At 38.7% G+C, this 20,252-nt stretch overlaps 1 long non-coding RNA gene across 2 annotated transcripts in view; it reads left to right on the top strand.

The window, feature by feature from the left end:
- Nucleotides 1–20,252, top strand: part of LOC116597854 — a 76,636-nt gene that overhangs the window by 27,147 nt on the left and 29,237 nt on the right. The gene's annotated exons all lie outside the window — the stretch shown is intronic.

The raw sequence follows: 20,252 nt of genomic DNA, 5'->3' as shown, positions 1-20,252 counted from the left end.
TAGATTTTAGTTCTTTTATTTCACCAGAAAAGGATTCTCTAGTGTCTTCTGTGCTTTTTTCAAGCCCAGCTAGTATCTTCATAATCATTGTTTTGAATTCTAGTTCTGATATCTTACTTCTATCCATACTGATTAAATGCCTGGCAGAGGGTACTGCTTCTTATTCTCTTTTGGGGTGAGTTATTTCATCTTGTCATTATGTCCAGAGGAAAAAAATAAGTGAAAGAGAGGGAAAAAAAATACAAAAATAGCATCAATAACACCAGAAAAATATACACTGAATAAACCAGAAGAGATCAGAAAGAGGAAACAAAAGAAAGAAAAGAAAAGAAAAAAAAAAGAAGAAAATCAAACATAAGGTGAAGAGAACAGAACAGAACAATAAACTAGATCCTGGATATATTTTGGTCTGTTAGAAGAAACTAGATCACAAAACTGGAAAGAAAAACTTATATATATATATATACACAAAAATGAAACTGGATACAGTGAAAGGGAGCCAAAACTGAAATATATATATAAAGTAAATGTAAAAATGAAAATTAAAAAAGACCTAAAAAATGAGTTGATAAAATAAGAAGTTAGCTAGAAAAGAAAAAAACAAATTAAAATCAAAAGACTAAAGCATCATGAGAAAAACCCCACAAATTCTGTATACTGTTTTCCCCTAGCACTGGAATTTTGCAGTTCCATATGATTGGTAAATTTAGTATTCCTGCTGGTCTTCTAGGGGAGGGGTCTGTTGCACTGATTCTCACATGTCTTTGCCCAGGTGGAATTGCACCCTTTGCCAGGGAACCAGGCCCAGTCTGAATGGCCTTGGATTGCTCTACATGGCTTTTGTTCCCTGAAGGCTTTCAGCACCAGTTTGGAGGACAAAAATGGTGGTGCCCCTATCTCCAGCACCAGAGCTGAAAGTTTGTGCCACCACTCTTCAGTAACTCCTCACAGAAAAGCAGTCAATCACTCCTGTCTCCCTGGTTTCTGCCCACATTGTGTTCATCTAGCCTGTGATTGGGCATTTTTATCTCAGGCATGCAATCCTGATTAGAGTCTCCAAATTTTACAGACTCTTGTGGAGTGCTACTGCTCTGCTCCTCCTGGTGGAAGGATGAGGGTCTTGCTGAGGTTCTGCTGCTTGCTGGATCTCTTGCTCAGAGTGGTTACCCCAACTTGCATAGGTTCATGGTTTATGGCAACACTGAGCTCAGAGTCCATTCCTGAGCTCGCTCATTGTAGCTGGCTTCCGGCTTTGGATGCCTGGAAATTCTGCCGCACTCCAGCACCCCTCTTTTGTGACCCTGAGGATCCTGAGACCACACTGTCCCACCTGGGATTCTTCTCCATTTCACCACCCCCAGGCAAAGATGTCCCCGCACTGGAGCACATTTCTAAAAGTTTGGATTTAGGACCTGCTGCTATATCACTTTCTGGTAGCCGGCTGGCAGAGGCTCCCTCCCCCGTGGCTTATCTTCCCATATATTTCTTCAGATTCACTTCTTTGCATTTCCTACCTTGCAGAAAGTGGTTACTTTTCTATTTGTAGAATTGTAACAATTCTTTTCCTAGACCTCTGGTTGAGTTCTAAGGTGTTCAGAATGATTTGAAAGCTAACTAGCTGAATTCCTGACAAATCTAGGGTCCCCTACTCCTACACCATCTTACCTCTCTATAACGCAACTTCTGTTTATCACTCTGTTACTTAAGAATATTCTGTGGCTTACCACTGCCCTCAGAATAAATACAAATTTCATAAATAACTCTAATGCCATCTATAATGCCACTTCTTTGAACTATGTCAATTATATACTTTACTCCTACTCTGTAAGCTATGTTCATGTCCTCAAAGTTGATTTCATTTATTCAATTAAAAAAACCCAGTGACTCTGGTAGGTGCTGGAGATGCAGCAATGAAAATTGAAGACATGGTCCTTGAGTGGAGTCTAGAAGGGCATGTACACAGGTAAAACAAGGTTTTGGGAAATACAATATACTACTTGGGGAAGTACAATATGCTACAGGATAGCAGAGGGGCATAATAGCCAGGCTTGGTTTGCCAGAGAAGACTTTTCGAAAGAAGTGACACTGACACTGAGGCCTGAAGGCACGGTGGGAATCATCCAGAAAACAATGGCCAAGTGGTGCACCAGAAGAAGGCAAAAAATGTGTGAAGATTTAGAAGTGAAACTGAGCATGTCCTATTTAAATAACTGAAAGAGATTTTGCTCTATTGGAATGAAGTATAATGATGCCTAAGAAAGGACCAGATAAATCCTGAAACCAAGATTAGAAATTTGGGTTTATTTTAAGAAAAATAAAGAGCTTTTAGAAGTTTTTAAAGTAAAAACACAGTAAGCAGATTTGTCCTAGAAAGTACATTCTGGCTGATGGGTGCCAGAATGGGCCAAGAAGAGAAGCAGAGGACAGGTTAAGAAGCTGCTTCCAGAACCCAGATATGAGTTTAGGGTGGCCTACCTTTGGGTAGCACCAATACGGATGAAAGTAAGCCAATAAAATTAAGGAATATTTGAGACAAAAAATTGTAGGAATTCAAATTAATTGTAAATGTGGTAAGACAAGGTTGAATCCCAAGTTTCTATTTTGGGCAGCTGTGAGAATGATGGTATCATTTATAGGCACACTTTGGAGATATTGCCGATTCAGTTCCAGATTACTGCAATAAAGCATGTATTGCCATGAAGTGAGTCAAATAAGTATTTTGGTTTCTCGGTAGATGTAAAAGTTATATTTACACTACTATTGTCTATTAAGTGCGCAGTACCACTAGACTAAAAGAATGTATGAACCTGAATTAAATAATACTTTATTGCTAAAAATATGCTATCATCATTGCTTTCAAAGAGTTATCTTTTTGCTAGTAGAGGGTCCTGCCTCAGTGTTGATAGTTGCTGACTGATTGGGGTGGTGGGTTGCTGAAGGCAGCTGTGACAGTTTCTTAAAATAAGACAACAATAACATTTGTTCCATCAATGGACTCTTCCGTTCACAAACAATTTCTCTGTAGCATGTGATGCTGTTTGATAACATTGTACCCAGCTTCTTTCAAAATTGGAGTCAATCCTCTCTAACCCTGCTACTGCTTTATCAACTACATTTATATAATATTCTAAGTCCTTTGTTGTTATTTCAACAATCTTCAAAGCATCTTCACCAGTAGATTCCATCTAGAAAATCACTCTTTACACATCCATAAGAAGCAACTCCACATCCATTAACGTTTTATCATGAGTTTGCAACAATTCAGTCACATCTTCAGGCTCCACTTCTAATTCTAGTTCTCTTGGTATGTCCACCACATCTGCAATTACCTTATGCAGTGAAGTGTTGAATCCCTCTAAGTCATCCATGAGGGTTGGAATCAACTTCTTCCAAAGTCCTGTTAATATTGATATTTTGACCTCTTCTCATAAACCATGATTGTTTTTAATGGCATCCAGAATGGTGAATCCTTTCCAGACGGTTTTCAGTTTACTTTGTCCAGATCCATCAGAAGAATCACTATCTGTAGCACTATTTTGTATAACCTTACAAAATCACAAAATATAATTCTTAGTCATACAATTTCAAGGTCAAAATGACTCCTTGATTCATGGACTTCAGCAAGGGTGTTGAATTAGCAGGCATGGAAACAACATTAATTTCATTGTACATCTCCACCAACGCTTTTAGGTAACCAGATGCATTGTCAGTGAGCAGTGATAGTTTGAAAGGAATCTTTTTTTTTTTTTTTTTCTGAGAAGTAGGTCTAAACAGTGAGCTTAAAATATTTTGTAAATCCTGTTGTAAACAGATGTGCTGTTAACCAGGCTTTGTTGTTTCATTTACAGTGTACAGACAGAGTATATTTAGCATAATTCTTAAGGTCCTGAAGATTTTCGGGATGACCAATGAGCACACGTTTCAACTCAGAGTAATCAGCTATGTTAGCCCTTAACAAGAGAGTCAGCCTGTCCTTTGAAGCTTTGAAGCCAAAGCATTGACCTTTCCTTTCTAGCTATGAAAGTCCTTAGATGGTATCTTCTTCCAATAGAAAGCTGTTTTATCTACATTGAACATCTGCTGTTTAAGTGTAGCCACCTTCATGAATGGACCTCCTGAAGAACTTGCTACAGTTTCTACATCAGCACTTGCTGCTTACCCTTGTACTTTTTTGTAGAGATGGCTTCTTTTCTTAAACCTCATTAACCAGCCTCTGCTAGCTTCCAATCTATGTTCTGAAGATTCCTTATCAGCCTTCAGAATACTGAAGAAAGTTAAGGGCCTTGCTCCGAATTAGGCCTTGGCTCAAGGGAATGTTGTGGCTGGTTTGATCTTCTATCCAGACCACTAAATTTAGCTCTCATATTTGTGTGTACCTTAGAGTAGCATGCTTCATTTCCTTTAAGAATGTTTCCTTTGCATTCACAACTTAGCTGTTGGTGTAAGAGGCTTACCTTTTGGCCCATCTCAACTTTCAACATGCCTTCCTCACTAAGCTTAACCAGTTTTATAAAGTGAAAGACATGTAACTCGCCCTTTCACTTGAACACCTAGAGGCCCTTGTAGGATTTCTAATCGGCCTAATTTCAATATTTCTGTGTATCAGGGAATAGGGAAGACTGAGGAGAGGGAAAGAGACAGGGAACAGCTGGCTGGTCAATGGCACACTCAGAACATACATTTATGCTTGTACTAAAATAAGAAACAAAATGGAATGGATTTGAGGTTAGATAAAATGGCTTAATTTTTGACAAGTTGATATTGATGTATCTATGAGTCTTCTCATTGAAGATCCACTATATACAGATGAGGAAACAGGCCTGAAAGCTTAGAGCAAAGATCTGGGCTCAAAATGTATTCTTGAGAAACCATCTGAAACTACAGATGGTGACTGAAACACTAAAAACAGAGGAGTCCACTGAGGGACAATGAGAGAAAAGCAGCCTTTGAAGAGTCATAGGCCTGAAGAGCACCAGCATTTAAAAAAAGGTGTAGGTTGAAGAGATGAGGTAGAAGACTGCAGTGGCATGGAAGCATCACAAAAAAAGGAGTTTCAAGAAAAGGCCAGGATTTGTAAGTACTACTAAGAGCCTAAGTAAGACAAAGACGGAGAGTTGCACAATAGATTTAGCAATAAGGTTGTGCTTGGTCACATTCTCTTTGCCTCCATTTCTCTTCAACGTGTTTTGCACCCTGAAGTTTGACATATGAATGGCCTCAATGAACTCTATGCATTCTATCTTCTGTTTGAGTTAGACCAATAGTGAGCATAGGCAGGGGATGAGAAGGAGGAAGGGAGGAGAGTGAACAGAGATATCACCCCTCAGCTGCTGCTTTGTGGATTAGCTGCAGGCTATGCATTCCTTGACTGAAGGTCACAGTTCCTGTTAGGCAGGTGGCTGTTTATCCCTTTTGGGCTATGGTGGGCAAGAGCTTCCTGCATTGTTTAGCTCTGGAATATTGTGCCATCTCTTGAGGGTTCACTATGCTCTCCCAAAGGCCTTTATTTATCTTTATGACATTCTCTCCAAATTATTCCAACTCCAGTATGCCATCTTGACTGATACAAGGGTCATTTGTGACTTTGGTGAGAGTCTTCTCAAGGGTGTGGTGAAGGCAGAAGCCAGATTACAGGTGGATCAAAGACTAAGTGGGAGGTGAAGAAGAGGAAAGGGCAGGTAGAGTATTCTTTCTAAAAGGTTAGTTATCAAAGGAAGCAGAGAGAAGAGGTAGGGGCCACAGAGAAAGATATGGAGAGGTTTCACACATTTTTCTTTTTATGTTGGGAAGACTTGAAATAATCATTTCATTATTTGTGAAAATAGGCTGGTATAGAAAATGATTTTAAGGATACGGGGTGGGGGGGAGGGTGAGAGGAAATAGGACCCCTTAATAGAAAGGTTTGTCTTCAACAGAAGAGGCCCCTTTCCATCATCATAGGAGGGAAGGAGAAAATGATGGTTGATATGTGGGAAGTCTATAATCAGAATGGGAGATTGAAGCTATTCTACTCTGATGGCTTCTCTTTTCCTCATGAAGCTGAAAGCAATGTCACCTGACGAAAGTGAGAGTAAGTGATGAGGTTGGAGATTTACGAAGAAAAGAGAAGTTGTAAGTATTTGGAAAAAAGGGTAAGGGGGATTTGTCAGAACTCTGAGAACACAGTTGCTAGCACCAATCTGCAAGTATGTACGAAGTTCCTCCAGTGGTACTGAGTAACATGGGTATTCTTTCAGAAAAGATGAAGAATTAGATCAGCCAAGTGGGGTTTTTCTAAGTACTCAGACTGAAGGACAACAGGAGAAGAGGGCTGAGGAGTTAGGAAGCAAGTATTTGAAATAACAAAGCATGGAATTTATATGGATAAGCAAGGTAGCACAAGAGGAGAGAGGAGTCAGTAGACTAAATGTCCCTGAAAGACTGAAGACAGATGTGGGGGTGCTAATCAGGTAGGGCTGGTGATCAGAGAACTGAATGCCCAAGTTTAATATTTTAGTATAGCTCTTTCAAAAGCTGACAAGTTCCTGGATGAAGGTGGGGTGGCTGATGTGGAGAAAATATAAAGGTTCCTGGACGTGAGGCTTACAGGATTATCCACAAAATGGCTGCCATTCCTCAGATGATGTCTCCTTTGAATTATCTGAGCTTGATGCTTTTTAAATGCATATAATTTATAATTAATGCCTCATAAGCCATTTATCAAATTATATTATGTCACAAATATACATGGTAATATTTAAATGTGAGAGAGTCATTCTTTACTGTACAATTCAATTCCAGTTTCCTGGGTCAATTAAATCTTTTGCTTAAACATATTAACTTCAGAAATATAGTTTTGTTTTTTTTGTTTTTTTTTTTTTTCAAAAAAGAAAACAGGTGGGTTTCTTAAACCAGGCTTCTCAGAAAAGTTCCTCATTTGGTTTTCTAATTATAAAGCACAGAAGGAAGGTTTGGTTCGAAGTTTTAATTTACCAGAGCTATACAGGATTAGTTTTTCTACATGCAATCCAGTATTTGACAGTTGTTAAATATTTGCTTTAACCGTGAATTTATTTTGAGTACAACACAATTGCACCTACTATCTCTGCATGACTCTTTTAGGAATTGGCATACACTCATAATATTTAAGTAGAACAATGAATGATTTAAAAATAGAAAATGCACAAATTACTGTACTCCCTTGGAAGCATATAAGCTTTGACAGAAAGTGGAATAAAGTGGTTGTATAAAGAGCTTCAACATAATCTTTTTCAAAAAACCTTTTATTTTTATTAGCTTTAAATATATTTTGCTCTTTAGTGCAATCTCTTTGGAACACACATTCAAAATCCAGTAATGTGTATCAGGCCTATAATAATGGGCTGTAATTTTTCCCTTTTGAAATAATAGCAGGTTATTATTAATAATATATATTATATATGTGATTATAAAATATAGATTCATATATTTTAAATTTATAGACATACACAGATTCATACACATGGCCTTATGTCTATATGTGTGTGTGTATATATACACACACACACACACATATGCATATGTGTATATACACAACCTAGATCTGGATATACATATATATACTTATTCTGGTCTTGGTATATAACACTATTAATACTTGTTGAAAAGTCGTGACAGATGGATTTTTCTTGCCCCGTTTCTTTTGTGACCAATGAGTAAATTAGGTGATGGAAAAAGGATACAGTAGGTTTCTGGTTAGAAATAAATAGTGTCTCCTGATGCCAAGAAAACAGGTATGATCAGTTGACTGAATATGAACTTGGTCACATTAACTTCATGATTTATATCAACTGTGACAACCATTCAGTCATTCACAGACATTTACTGAAGGTCCACTGTGTGTTAATCACTGTAGATAAAGTAAGATGTAGCATTTGTCCAGTCTGGAGCAGGCGTGTAACTGATCTAGTTATGTTCAATATTTGTATACTACCTGTGAAAATGATGTATATTTACACTGGAAATACTTTTTATGAACCAGTCTATGCTACTCCCAAGAATAAGAAGTTTTAGTAGTTTTTAATTATAAATCACACTGCTTTTCATACATCACTCCTATTTGTATTGTCCTTTTAATCAAGAGCGTATCTTAGTAAACATTTGATTATCTCTATTTTATTTGAAGTTTTATAGACTGCTATTGCATTTCTCTGATCCTAAGGAAAAAAAGGGGCACTTGCAATCACCAATATACTATATTATATATAAAAGTAAAAACTCTCCATGTCTATGTACATGGGGTAAATTCTAGAAAAAACTCTGAAGGTCCAGCTTTGGGGTTTTGTGTTGATTTCATAGTTTTTCCTCCTCAACCATTACAGATCATAGATGCTATACATATGACCAAACTCTTGAGATTTAAGCAATGAAAACTCTTCAAGCATGATTATTGCTTTGTTACCTTTCATAATCTGTAACAATCAATAATCTTCTGTAACTCATCAATAATCTTCTCTGATGATATACTTTCTAACCAGATCTAGTTAAATTAAAGCCAGACTGCTGTTTTCATATATTAATGAAAATGATCAAAACTCTGGCCTAAGGTTTTTTGTTGTTGTTGTTGTTGTTTTGTTTAGGGAATATTTGAAATATGTAAGAACTGCTAGTAATCTTACTTATTATGACAATTAGTTCATAAAATTCCTGACTTTTAAAAAAAGCCAGTTACATGTTAATTAATTAATTATTTTTAAAAGATTTTAATTTATTTATTTGAGAGAGAGAGTGCTCAAGCAGGAGCAGCAGGGAGGTGCAGGGAGAGGGAGAAGCAGATTCCCCACTGAGCAGAGTCCAATGCAGGGCTAGATCCCAGGACCCTGTGATCATGACTTGACCAAAGGCAGAAACAACCCACTGAGCCACCCAGGCAACCCCAGTTACATTTTAAATATCAAAGATTTGGTTATTCATTTATATATTCACTAAAAACATTTCACAAGGTCCTCAGGAATTCAGTAATATTCCCACTACTTCAACACTAGCCACTGTATTATTAAAATAGAGTCAGGGCCTTATGGGGGTTCTAGTTGGCGGCTGTAATTATCAGGCCTGCCATGCTTATTCAAAGTAGAGATGTCTGGGCCTTAGTTCAGGATCTGGGATACAGACTAGGAAACGTCATTTTAAAGAAACCATTCCAGGTGATTCTGAAGCACATTCTCAAGTCTCTTTCTGATGGAGAGTGTTTTTGAATACATCTTTTGAAATGTTTATCGGACGGTCATTCCTTTTCTTAAAATTATCCAACAGCTGCTCTCCAAGTTTAGAAAACGTTCAAACTCCTTGACATAGCTCCTGCCTTCCTGTCTAACTTCATTTGGCCAATTTTTCTCTAATTGGTCAATCTGTGATTTTATTGGCTTGCTCTGCTCCTGAAAGGCAGCAACCTCGTAGCGTGCTCGGGACCTTTGCCTTTGCTGCTCCCTCTGCTCGGACTTCACCTCCCCCATACTTTCTCCTCATTTGGGCCTCAACTCAAATACCACCTCCTCAGTCCGCTCTGGAGGACCACCCCAACTCTGGGATTCTCTATCCAGTGCTTCCTACAATTGCCTGATAAAACAAACCAGGGCCATGTGTAAAATAATGGATTTGTAGGACTCACCCAGGATGTCATCAATCAGCAATTCCAGGAGACAGGCTCAGGAATCTGTATTTTTAATAAGTCACCTGGGTGAGGGGCGCCTGGGTGGCTCAGTGGGTCAAGCCTCTGCCTTCGGCTCAGGTCATGATCTCAGGGTCCTGGGATCGAGCCCCACATTGGGATCTCTGCTCAACAGGGAGCCTACTTCCCCCTCTCTTTCTGCCTGCCTCTCTGCCTACTTGTGATCTCTGTCTGTCAAATAAAGAAAGAAAGAAAAAAAAATTAAGTCACCTGAGTGAGTCATGATCAGGCAAATCTGGAAAACGGTACTATCTAAGTGTCCTAATTATTACCACAGAGGCTATCACTGTCAAAAAAGAGCTTTGTGTGGGTGAAAGCAGGAACTTTGGGTTGTTTCAAGCTCTGTTTCTTAGGAGTTGGACATGATCTGTTATCTTGTAGAAATGGTTCCCTAACTATTTCTTGACTGAATTGATGATACATAAGTCTAGGGGAAGATCCAAGTCTGGTGTCTACATGGAAGTAACTGGAACTATTTTTTAGGGTTTAACCATTGTTGTTAAAGATGGAGTTTAATTTTTTAAAGGTTGATGTGAAGTGATTTGAAACTTCTAGCAACAAAATTACTGTAGTTTGATACTAAAATAAAAGTCACTTTTCTCCTTTACATAGGCCTCTTGGTGGGACTTAAAAGGGCTCCATGTTGGGGATTTCTCCTATCATCACCGTCTGGTCAAGAGGAAGCACTCGTGTCCTTTGTCATAATAAATTCTGGGAGTCCAGACTGTTTTCGACTCAGGGACTCAGCCTCTTCTTTGTGCTTGTCTGTCAGAGCAGCTGGTCTTTTACTTTTAGACATTTCTAGGTGTGAGTCTGTGTTCCATGATTTGAGGGGACATAGGTCAAGATCACTGACTGGTCTTACCAAAGTCTCTGCAGCAGGGAGAAAAGAGAGGGTTGTATCAAAATGACTTGAGAAGGTCACAGCACAGAGAACAGTTTAGTGTGGGTACAGTGTGTGGTAATAGAGGAAGATCCAAGTAGCCAGAGGCCAGGACATACTGGGTTCTGTAAGCCAGATAAAGAAGTTTTTAAGTTGATGGGTTGGAGGGAGGAGGAAAAGGAAAAAACAAAAAAAGAGGAATCAGGGCTAACGCCTCAATATCATCAACTGAGTCCACCCTAGTCATTATAAAAACAAAGAAAAAGTAGAAAAGAGGAACCCTGACCTCTTATGAGGAGAAGTCACGTAGCTTGACTTCAGGCAGATACTTTTCAATACATGCCACTAAACTTTTACACAACATTTGGCTATATCAAGTTTTAATGCTCACTTTCTGAAAATCAAACATTTTAGCCAGTCATTTAAAATGCTGAAATTCCTGCCATTCGCAGTGCTCCCTTCTTTGCCACCATCCCGGTTGCTCTGGGTCAGAGGCTGCCTCATCGTGTGCTTGAATTTCAGCCAGGTTGAGAAGGTAAAGGCTTACAAATAGTCCTCTGTGCTTTAAAATGACCTAAACTGTGTAATGGTCAACAAATAACTCAAAGAGGAAAGTCAGGAACTTCATTCTAGAGTCTCAAGTGTTGGGAGCTCAGAAGAGGGCTGTGAGTATCCTTGGAGCCTGTGTTCCCTCTGAAGCTGCACCTCGTGACCAGAACCATCAGTAAGAGGAGTGCAAATGTCTGTATTTGGTCAAGTGAACTGGAGGCTAGAGTCTGGAGGAAAGCCATGGAGAGAAAGGAAACAAGTTCAATTTGTACAAAGAAATGAAAGTGTGATGAGTAAAGAGGAAGTTGTAAGATTTCATGAGTTCCAGAAAGAATCTTTTTTTTCCCCTGGCTTGTCAGAATGTGGTAGAATGAGAAGCCTGGGACTACAGAAAAAACTCATGGGACCTGGAGAACCAATAGAAAGCAGAAATATTGGATGTTGAAACCCTGTCTTGGGCATTTGGGTGGCTGAGTGGGTTAAGCCTCTGCCTTCAGCCCAGGTTATGATCTCAGGGTCCTGGGATAGAGCCCTGCACTGGGTTCTCTGCTCAGTGGGAAGCCTGCTTCCCCCCCACTCCCCCTCTGCCTTCTCTGGCTACTTCTGATCTCTCTCTGCCAGATAAATAAATAAATAAAATCTTAAAAAAAAAAAAAAAAAAAGAAACCCTGTTTTGTGGCTAGGTGGTTAAGAGCATGGGCTCTGGAGCTCAACTGCCTGCTTCAAGACTATTTTCTTTCTAATGAGTTGTGTCTCAATTTCTTAACCTGTGAATGGGAATGATAATGCTCCATAACTCTTAGCTTTCTAAGGATTCAATGCATATGTGCATATGTGCGTAGTTCTTAGAATACAGCCCACACTATGAAGCACACATAAACACAGTTATCAGAGGCCCTTGGGATCCCACTCAAGGGGCTTCCCCAGGTACACTTGCCAAGATGACACTGGTGGGCAGCCCAGTTCCTTCCTCTTTTACACTTGTGATTTGTATATAGAAGGTCTATATATGTGATCTGAAAAGACTAGCATCTCTGAGACAGAACCAATCAAAAGCAAGACTCACACGGGATAGTGTTAATAAAATGAGAGGCTCAAATAGGATTATGTTAACCTGGGAGCACAGGGACAGCCAGAAAAGGGAAGGAACAGCAAAGCAAGACAGTCTTGGATAGCCTGGTGAAAGCAAGCAGGAGAGAGCAAAGTTGAAGGAAAGAGGAGTCAAATGGTCAGGCGCAGGGTGAGAAGAATCATTTAAAACAGATGATAAGGCAGTGGCTAAATTAGATAGATAGATAGCTAGATAAGTGGATCTAGATAGATAAAGGACCCAACTCTTTTAAGAGCTACTGGTAAGGGAAAAGAATCAGTTTTGGTTACAGATGTAAATAAGGGAGGAAAAGAGAAATGATGTGTTGAAACTGACAGACTGCTCACTTCAAAAAGATAAAGTGTGTTACAGTGTCACCCATGGAGAGAGAAGCCAGACCCTAGGGAAGTCAGTTCTAACCGTTCTCAAAAAAATTCATTGAGATTCAAAGGGTTAATGTGGAAATGGGTGTTATTAGTGACAGGAGGCTTTTGGTATTCTTCCTAATACCCAAGGCACAGACCAAACATGCTGCTCCAAGCATAAGGCTAAGACGGTAAATTTGAAAGAAATGGCTAGAAAATGTGTCTAGTAGTGTCTGCCACATCTTTGCGTGCTCAGTTTAAACTGATTCAAGTGAAAAATCCTGGCTGATCAGCTTTCACAGCTGCTTTGCCATAGGGAGCAGCTGCTGCTGGTGCCAAAAGGAATACTCACGTAGGATGCCAACAGGCGACAGGGTACAGACATCTGATTCAGAGGGCAGAAAGTGCTAAGCACAGTGGGAAATATGTTTCAGGTTTCTGAATTGGTACTTAAAAAAAAAATTACTGTATTTTTTCTTTATTGAGGCATAATTGACATACATTATATTAGTTTCAGGTGTACAACATAATGATTTGATACTTGTGTATATTGTGAAATTATCACATTATCACCACAATAAGTCTAGTTAACATCCATCACCATCTGCACAGAATTTTTTTCTTGTGATAATTTTTAAGATTTATTTTCTTAGACACTTTTCAAGCATTCAATACAGTAGTATTAACTAGAGTCACCACACTGTGTATTGCATTTCCATGACTTATGTTACCACTAGAAGTTTGTACCTTTTGACTCCTTTGCCCATCCCCAAGGCCGAGCTTCTGGAAATTACCCATCTGTTCTCTGTATCTACAAGCTTGTTCTCATTCTTGTTCTTGTATAGATCCATACAAGTGACGTCACATAGTATTTGTCTTTCCCTGATTTATTTCATTTAGCATAATGCCCTCAAGTTTAAATTGGTACCTCTTCTAAAAGCCAAAGGTAGATAAGCAGATTTGGTGGAAGTATTTGTCAAGTACTTTTGTCAATAAGCCGTAAGACACATCAGGCTTGACTGTTTCTCCTTGGTTCCACTGCAGCAAGGGTTTCCAGGATTAAGTTCCAGGACATGGTCAAGTGTAGGTAAAGCAATATCATTAATAAAACTACATTCAGCAAAACAAGACTCACAGTTTAACCAAGGACCATAGAAAACTGAAGGATGAACCAAAGATGGGTTGGCCATTGTTGAAATCATAAAATTCTCAGGCTGTTGTTTTTATTATCAGATGGCTGATAATATTTCAAGGTATCTAGATTTCCCGCCCAGGCATTTGAAACCAGAACTAGGTTTGGGAGTAGAGATGAATTTAAAAGAAAATGGGAACAGGTTAATAGTGGAAGTGGAGTTAGATATTTTGTGTTTAGGGAGGCTGAATTTTCCATATGAACGGGGAGAGAGATAAGGGAAGATCAAAAACATCACACCTAAACAGCAGGCAAAGAGAAAAATCTTCTATCAGAAGAGTAGATCTGCCAGTGGGAGGAAGGGTAGAGGCAGGAAAATGGAGGGCTGTGAGGGATGGCCTCCTGTGTGGGGGTGTCTAGAAACGTCCCCAAAGGCTAAAGGTGTGTAGGTGGAGAGAGTGTTCTGAAACAGCGGCTGAACTCACAGTTGAAGGAAGCTCATTAAGGGGATGGAGTGCTTTGGGATCAAAGTCTGGAGCAAAGTCAGACTAGAAAGACATTCAAGAAAAAGTTACCAAGGATTCCTAAGATAGCAAGATCAAGAGGCAAAGATAAGGTAAAAAATCAACATGCCATCCCATTCTTTTCAAAAATTTTATCCTTGGATTTAACTCTGCTTACTGAACTAAAGAATTTTAAAAATTAGCACAGCTGACTAACCCAGGCTTTCTTTACTCTTCTCACCTCACAAATAGTATTATAAGAGGTGATTTTAAAATACACATCATTTAGAAAAGATTAATGTGTTGTAAGAAGCAATTTGGTTAGCAGGAAACTGATTTTCTCTTTACTGGAATATCATCATCTTCATAAAGCATTCCAATTCCTTTTTTTTTTTAAGCTGAAGAAATATAATCCATGTTGCAAAATGAGTCAAGATAATCTGAGTCTGAAAGTGGGAAGAAAAGGGCAGAAATGGAGTACATACCCCAGGGGACCATAACGCAAGCCTTGCTGAGGTTACTAATTTCAGTTCACATAGGACCCGAGAATCTGGGGCCAGATTTGCCTAGTAGCGGGAGGAAAGAAAACTGAAATGAAATATAGGAAAGTTAAAATTACATAAAAATGGATCAAAAACCCCTCCTATTTTGCCTAGATTGAAGCACTGTCAAGGACTCCGCCTCATAAGCATTAAGAATGGCTTCTGAGGGGTACCTGGGTGGCTCAGTGGGTTAAGACTCTGCCTTCGGTTTAGGTCATGATCTTGGGGTCCTGGGATTGAGTCCCACATTGGGCTCTCTGCTCAGCCGGGAGCCTGTTTCCCCCTCTCTCTCTGCCTGCCTCTCTGCCTACTTGTGATCTCTGTCAAATAAATAAATAAAATCTTAAAAAAAAAAAAAAAAGAAAAAGAAAAAGAATGGCTTCTGATTCCACCCCATAAGGCTCAACATAAAACCTGACATCTTGTGCAGTTCCTACCCTCTGATTTTGTGATCTAAACTAAATAATGATTCCAAGATTCCTAAAATCAAAATCTGCAATCTGATTCATGAATATTAAGTTTTAAGGCACTGGAAAATATTAGTTTCTATAGAATGAAAAATCTGTAGGACATTTTCTAAACCCCTGTGGAATGTATTGTCTCAGTAGTCTGGAAAAACAAGGTGCTCCGACAAAAGGAACCAGATACTGTTTGCTCAAAATACTGTCCTGACTTGGGCGCCTGGGTGGCTCAGTCAGTTAAGCCTTTGGCTCAGGTCATGATCCCAGGGTCTTGGGATGGGGTTCCCCTTTGGGCCCCCTGCTCCATGGGGAGACTTCTTCTCCCTCTACCCCTCCTCCTGCAAGTGCTTTCTCTCTTTCCCCCACTCTCTCTTTTTTTTCTCTCTCTGTCAAATAAATAAAATTAAAAAAAAAAAAATACTGTCCTGACTTATGTTAAGACTTTCCATTAAAAAGTCAGTGTCAAATTGGTGAGAACATAACAGATTGCCAAAATTCAGTTGTATTTTAAACACTGACTTTTAACATAATAAAAAAAAAATAAAAATACTGACTGTATTGACTTCGTGAAGGAATTTTTCATAGGGAAGACTTACAGATGACTGAGGAATTACCGTTAATGTTAATTAAATGGGTGCATAGAAGTTTTTTTTTAACCAAACACAATCCCTCCATTTTTTTTTTTAAGCAACAGGAAAAAATGTTACTTCCTCTAAAAGTTTCAGAATGTAAGCCCATATACTGGAAAGAAAAGTTTGCATACAGGGTTGTAAAAGCGGGATAAAAAGGTTTTAGAAAGACTTTGATCAAAGCAATACTATGAATCAGAACTGTCACATTTCAGATATTTTTTTCATTATCATTCATTGTATTTTTTTTAATATCAACTTCTACTGTATTTTGTTGATACTGGTATTTTATAATATCTATATTTATCTTCATCTTTTTCCCCAAAACTTCCACAGACACAAAGTCGGTATCTTTGTTCTGGAGAGAATGACTTAGAGCAGTGCTTCTCAAACTGTCTACACTGAAGATGTAGATTTTCTGATGTTTTGTTTTTGTTTTCAATTGTAGATCAATTCTATTATGTAACAGTGGAAATGATTTACTGGTAAAATGAAACTAATAAAGCAAAGGTGCATAGATACAAGCCACATTTTTATTATTAAAGTCAGTAGTTATTCTATTGTATCAAATTGCTGTAAGTTTTTAAATGTTTACTCCCAATGTTTCTGTTCATGGATTGACATTGGTCCAGAGTTCACAATCTGAGTAGTACTGACTTGAAGGGTTCAGATTAACCAAAACTATCATGATTACCCACAGTGGAGAACCACTGGAGTGATAGGGATCCTATCTTATTCTATATAGTAGCTACAGAAATAAATAATATCTTTTACTTATAATAGCATGCTTTCACTTCCCAAGTATTTGCATGTTCATGGTCCCATTTATCTCCAGGACATACTGCGGCAGGTAGTCAAAAGCTTATTATTTTATCATCAAGAGGCCAACATATCTTCATCATGGAAATGCATTTACTTAAGTGCACATGTTTTAGCCTACTACTTGATAGTATTATGTTATAAAAATCTGGATAGAACACACCACATGCAAAAAAATAAAATAGAATAATTAAAAAAAAAACCACTGTATGAAAATTGCACAGTGAATTGAGTTACTGACCTTTTTATTAAATTCAGGAAACATTTATTAAATGTTTGTATGTGGTATGCACTGTCCTTGACTTCACATGTGGGGAATTTGAGAGGCAAATAAGATGTTCCTTGCAATCTGATAGGGCAGATGAGGCAAAACCAAGTGCTGTTAAGACTTGAGAAGGAAAGGCTAATTTTGCTGGAGAAAGTAGCGTTTGGTTTGGTCTTAACATAGAGTACCTGTTGAAGTTGATGTAAGGGAATTCTGCTGAAGAGGTAGAACAACAGGAACAAAGTCAGAGAATATGAAAACACAAGGGGAATCTACAAACCGGCTCATCCTAGCTGGCCTTTGTATATGTAAGGATGTAAGGATGACTTCTGACAAACAGAGCGAGGACAGTAGATGTGTGCTAAATCATGGAACAGTGAGCTAGGAAGCCTAGCTGTCTGGGTCCCACTGTTGTCCTACAGATACAACTGTATCACTGAGTGGAGTCTCTCTGCTCTCAACTCTACTCACCCTGACTTAACCCTTGATCACAATCCCCAGAATGCAGTCTGAACCATAGAAAGGGTAGCAAAAATAGATATTACAGAAGAGATGATGGGAAAACAAAAAAAGATAATTCCATTAGGCAATACACAACAAAACTGACAAAAGTCATGATTAAACATGTATGTCCTGAAAAACTTACTAAAATTTTTACTGGCTACAAATATAATTCATTTTTAACTTCCCCTTTTATTTCCTAGTGCAGTTGAAAATCTCTCTCCATGTGTAATTTTGCATTTCCATATGCCTCATCCTATTCATTAGACAAAACACTATCATTAATATCATCTTCCTTAGAATCTACACAGAAAAGGTATGAATAATATTCAGATTTCTTTCTTTTTCTCTGATGTGAATGGTGACACACAGAGATATTCGTGACGTGATTGCTGGCATTGAAACAGCCATGTAGTGTAAGGGGTTAGGGACCAGTGGCAAGCAGAAGAACCTGCTTAAGAGTTAAGAAGCAAAGACAGAAACAAGGATGACAGAAAACACAAGGTATTTGAGAGACAGAAGCCACAATTCTGAGCACGACCTTCAGATCCACTTTTAGCCCCAGAGCTACTGAGACTCTTTTTCTTAGATACCTGCACAGCGGTCCTTTATAGCTTTATGTCTCTTTTGTTTAATTTAGCTTTCATTAAAATGATTGTTTGATGATAAAGACACACTGTACTTCTTACCTGATTATAAAGGAAAATGAACGTAATAACTGCATACATCACCTTCAAAAATGCCCAAGTGACATAGAGCATAACAACGACCAGGTATTAGTTGTCTCCAGAATAATCCAGGCTGATCTTTCTCTCCCTAGTCTTAAGGAAACAGAAGCTGGGCATATGTAGTTTTAGGCTGTAAAACATTTACCCTCAGAAATTATATTTCCTAATAAAAGGGAAGTGATAAAGGAAAAGGAAAGACTCTGGAAAATAATTGCATCAGCGTGGTGGGTGTATATACTGCCTTGCAGTTCTCCACAATAACCCCCTTTTTGTGAGGTGGGAAAAAACCCCAATACTATAATAGGTATATTCATTCAGATAGGAGTTTAGAATTAAAGTAAAAGAGATTACTTTCTCCTCAAATAAAATAAAAAGGTAAGGCTGATGCATGTAAGATAAAAACCGCAGAATCCTGACCCTGGAAATGGTCCCAGGCTTATAGGCTTAAGTATGGGAGATGGTGTGTGTACTCAGCATAGAGATCCTTCCCACCAGCCACACTTTACATTGTCCATATTGTCACCTTTGGCCATGAAGGACGCTAGCACATACAGCACCCTTAGGAAAGCATAATGGGGGCTCATCGACATACCGCCAAGAGAAGAGATAAAGTCACCAGCATGGGACAGAACAGGCTCTCGGTTTCAGAACATTGCATTTTATGATTAAAAAGGGCTGGTGGCTAATAAAATTCAGTGATTATGACATGATTTCCCCAACCGTACTTAAGGTAACACCAAGGTTACTCAAACCAAATATTTTAATGAATTCACAAAGACCAGAAGCCATTTCTAGATTTCCCAGCTGTAAGAGCTCTAAAATATAACTATTACATTCAGCTCAACAGAACAGTAAAGCAAGAACACTTATTGCTGGTGACATTCTGGGGAACAGTTAAAATTGCTTTATGGCCTTTGGTAATGAGAGTGGACAGCAGTATAACAATACATAATAAGGTGAGTTTAGTTTTATGTCCTGAGAACAATCTGCTTTACCCTTATGGTTCAGTTCTTTAAACTGTTTCTGTTTTAAGTAATTACAAAAGATAGCTGGCAAGTGACAGTTATAACCACTATAGCAAATGGACTTTGTTGTAGCGTTGTAGTCGACCCCTGAGGACTATTATCATAGACTTCTAGGGCATTTAGTATAAGTGAGGATGGCACATGAAACAAATGCCTCCTGACTTATACTAGACTTACAAAGATCTCCTTCAAGGAAGACCAGCTCGAGATTGTGGCTGGTGGTGTTTTCCTAAGGGTAGTACTTATAACCCTGGTTATGCTTGAGTTGCTATTAGGAGGTACAAGAAAAAATATACATTTTAATAGTTATGTATTTTTTTGTAAATTAGCACATGATAATTAATATAAAGACCACATCAAACCTATGATTTCATAGATATGACTGCTTAAGACGAATAAATTTTAGAAGATCATATGGGAAAGGCAGAAGTTCTGATGTTGGTATATAAAGAATGTGGCAGTTAGTCTCCAAGATAGCTCCATGGGTCTCAATTCCTGGGATTAAGGCCCTTGAATAATCCCCTCCCACACTAGATAGTACCCACACATAACCTACAGGCTCATTTAACCAATAGGCTATTGCGGAAATAAAAGAGTGTGACTACCCAGGCTAGGACAAAAGTCACTAAGGCTTCAGTTTGACCTCTAGTCATCCATCTGAAGGAAATCAACTTCCATGCCATGAAGAACAACCCTACAAAGAGTCCCAGGTGCCAAATAACTGAGAAACCCTGCTCACAGCCAGCAAGGAATGCTATCCTCCTGGTAAGAGCCTTGAGAGTGAGCCGACATCTTGGACTGCAACTTCACAAGGCATGAGGGGCCAGAACTACCTCAGCTGAGACCCTAATTTCTGACCAATAGAAATTGTGTGAGGTAATACATGTTTATTGTTGTTTTAAGATGCTAAATTTGGGGGTCATTTGTTAAGCAGCATTGGATAACCAATAATAGATGAAGTTTGCCATGGGCAAGAGTGGGAAACAACGTCATGGGATCCCATTTATGTGTGCTGCTAAGTAGCTCTGTTTTACCTCCTCTTCTCTGAAGCTTCCATTCCATAGAGATGAACCAT

This window comes from Mustela erminea, chromosome 8, assembly GCF_009829155.1.
Source record: "Mustela erminea isolate mMusErm1 chromosome 8, mMusErm1.Pri, whole genome shotgun sequence".
Classification (NCBI taxonomy): domain Eukaryota; kingdom Metazoa; phylum Chordata; class Mammalia; order Carnivora; family Mustelidae; genus Mustela; species Mustela erminea.
Note: the sequence above shows the minus strand (reverse complement) of the source record. Positions and strands in the feature narration are given on the sequence as shown.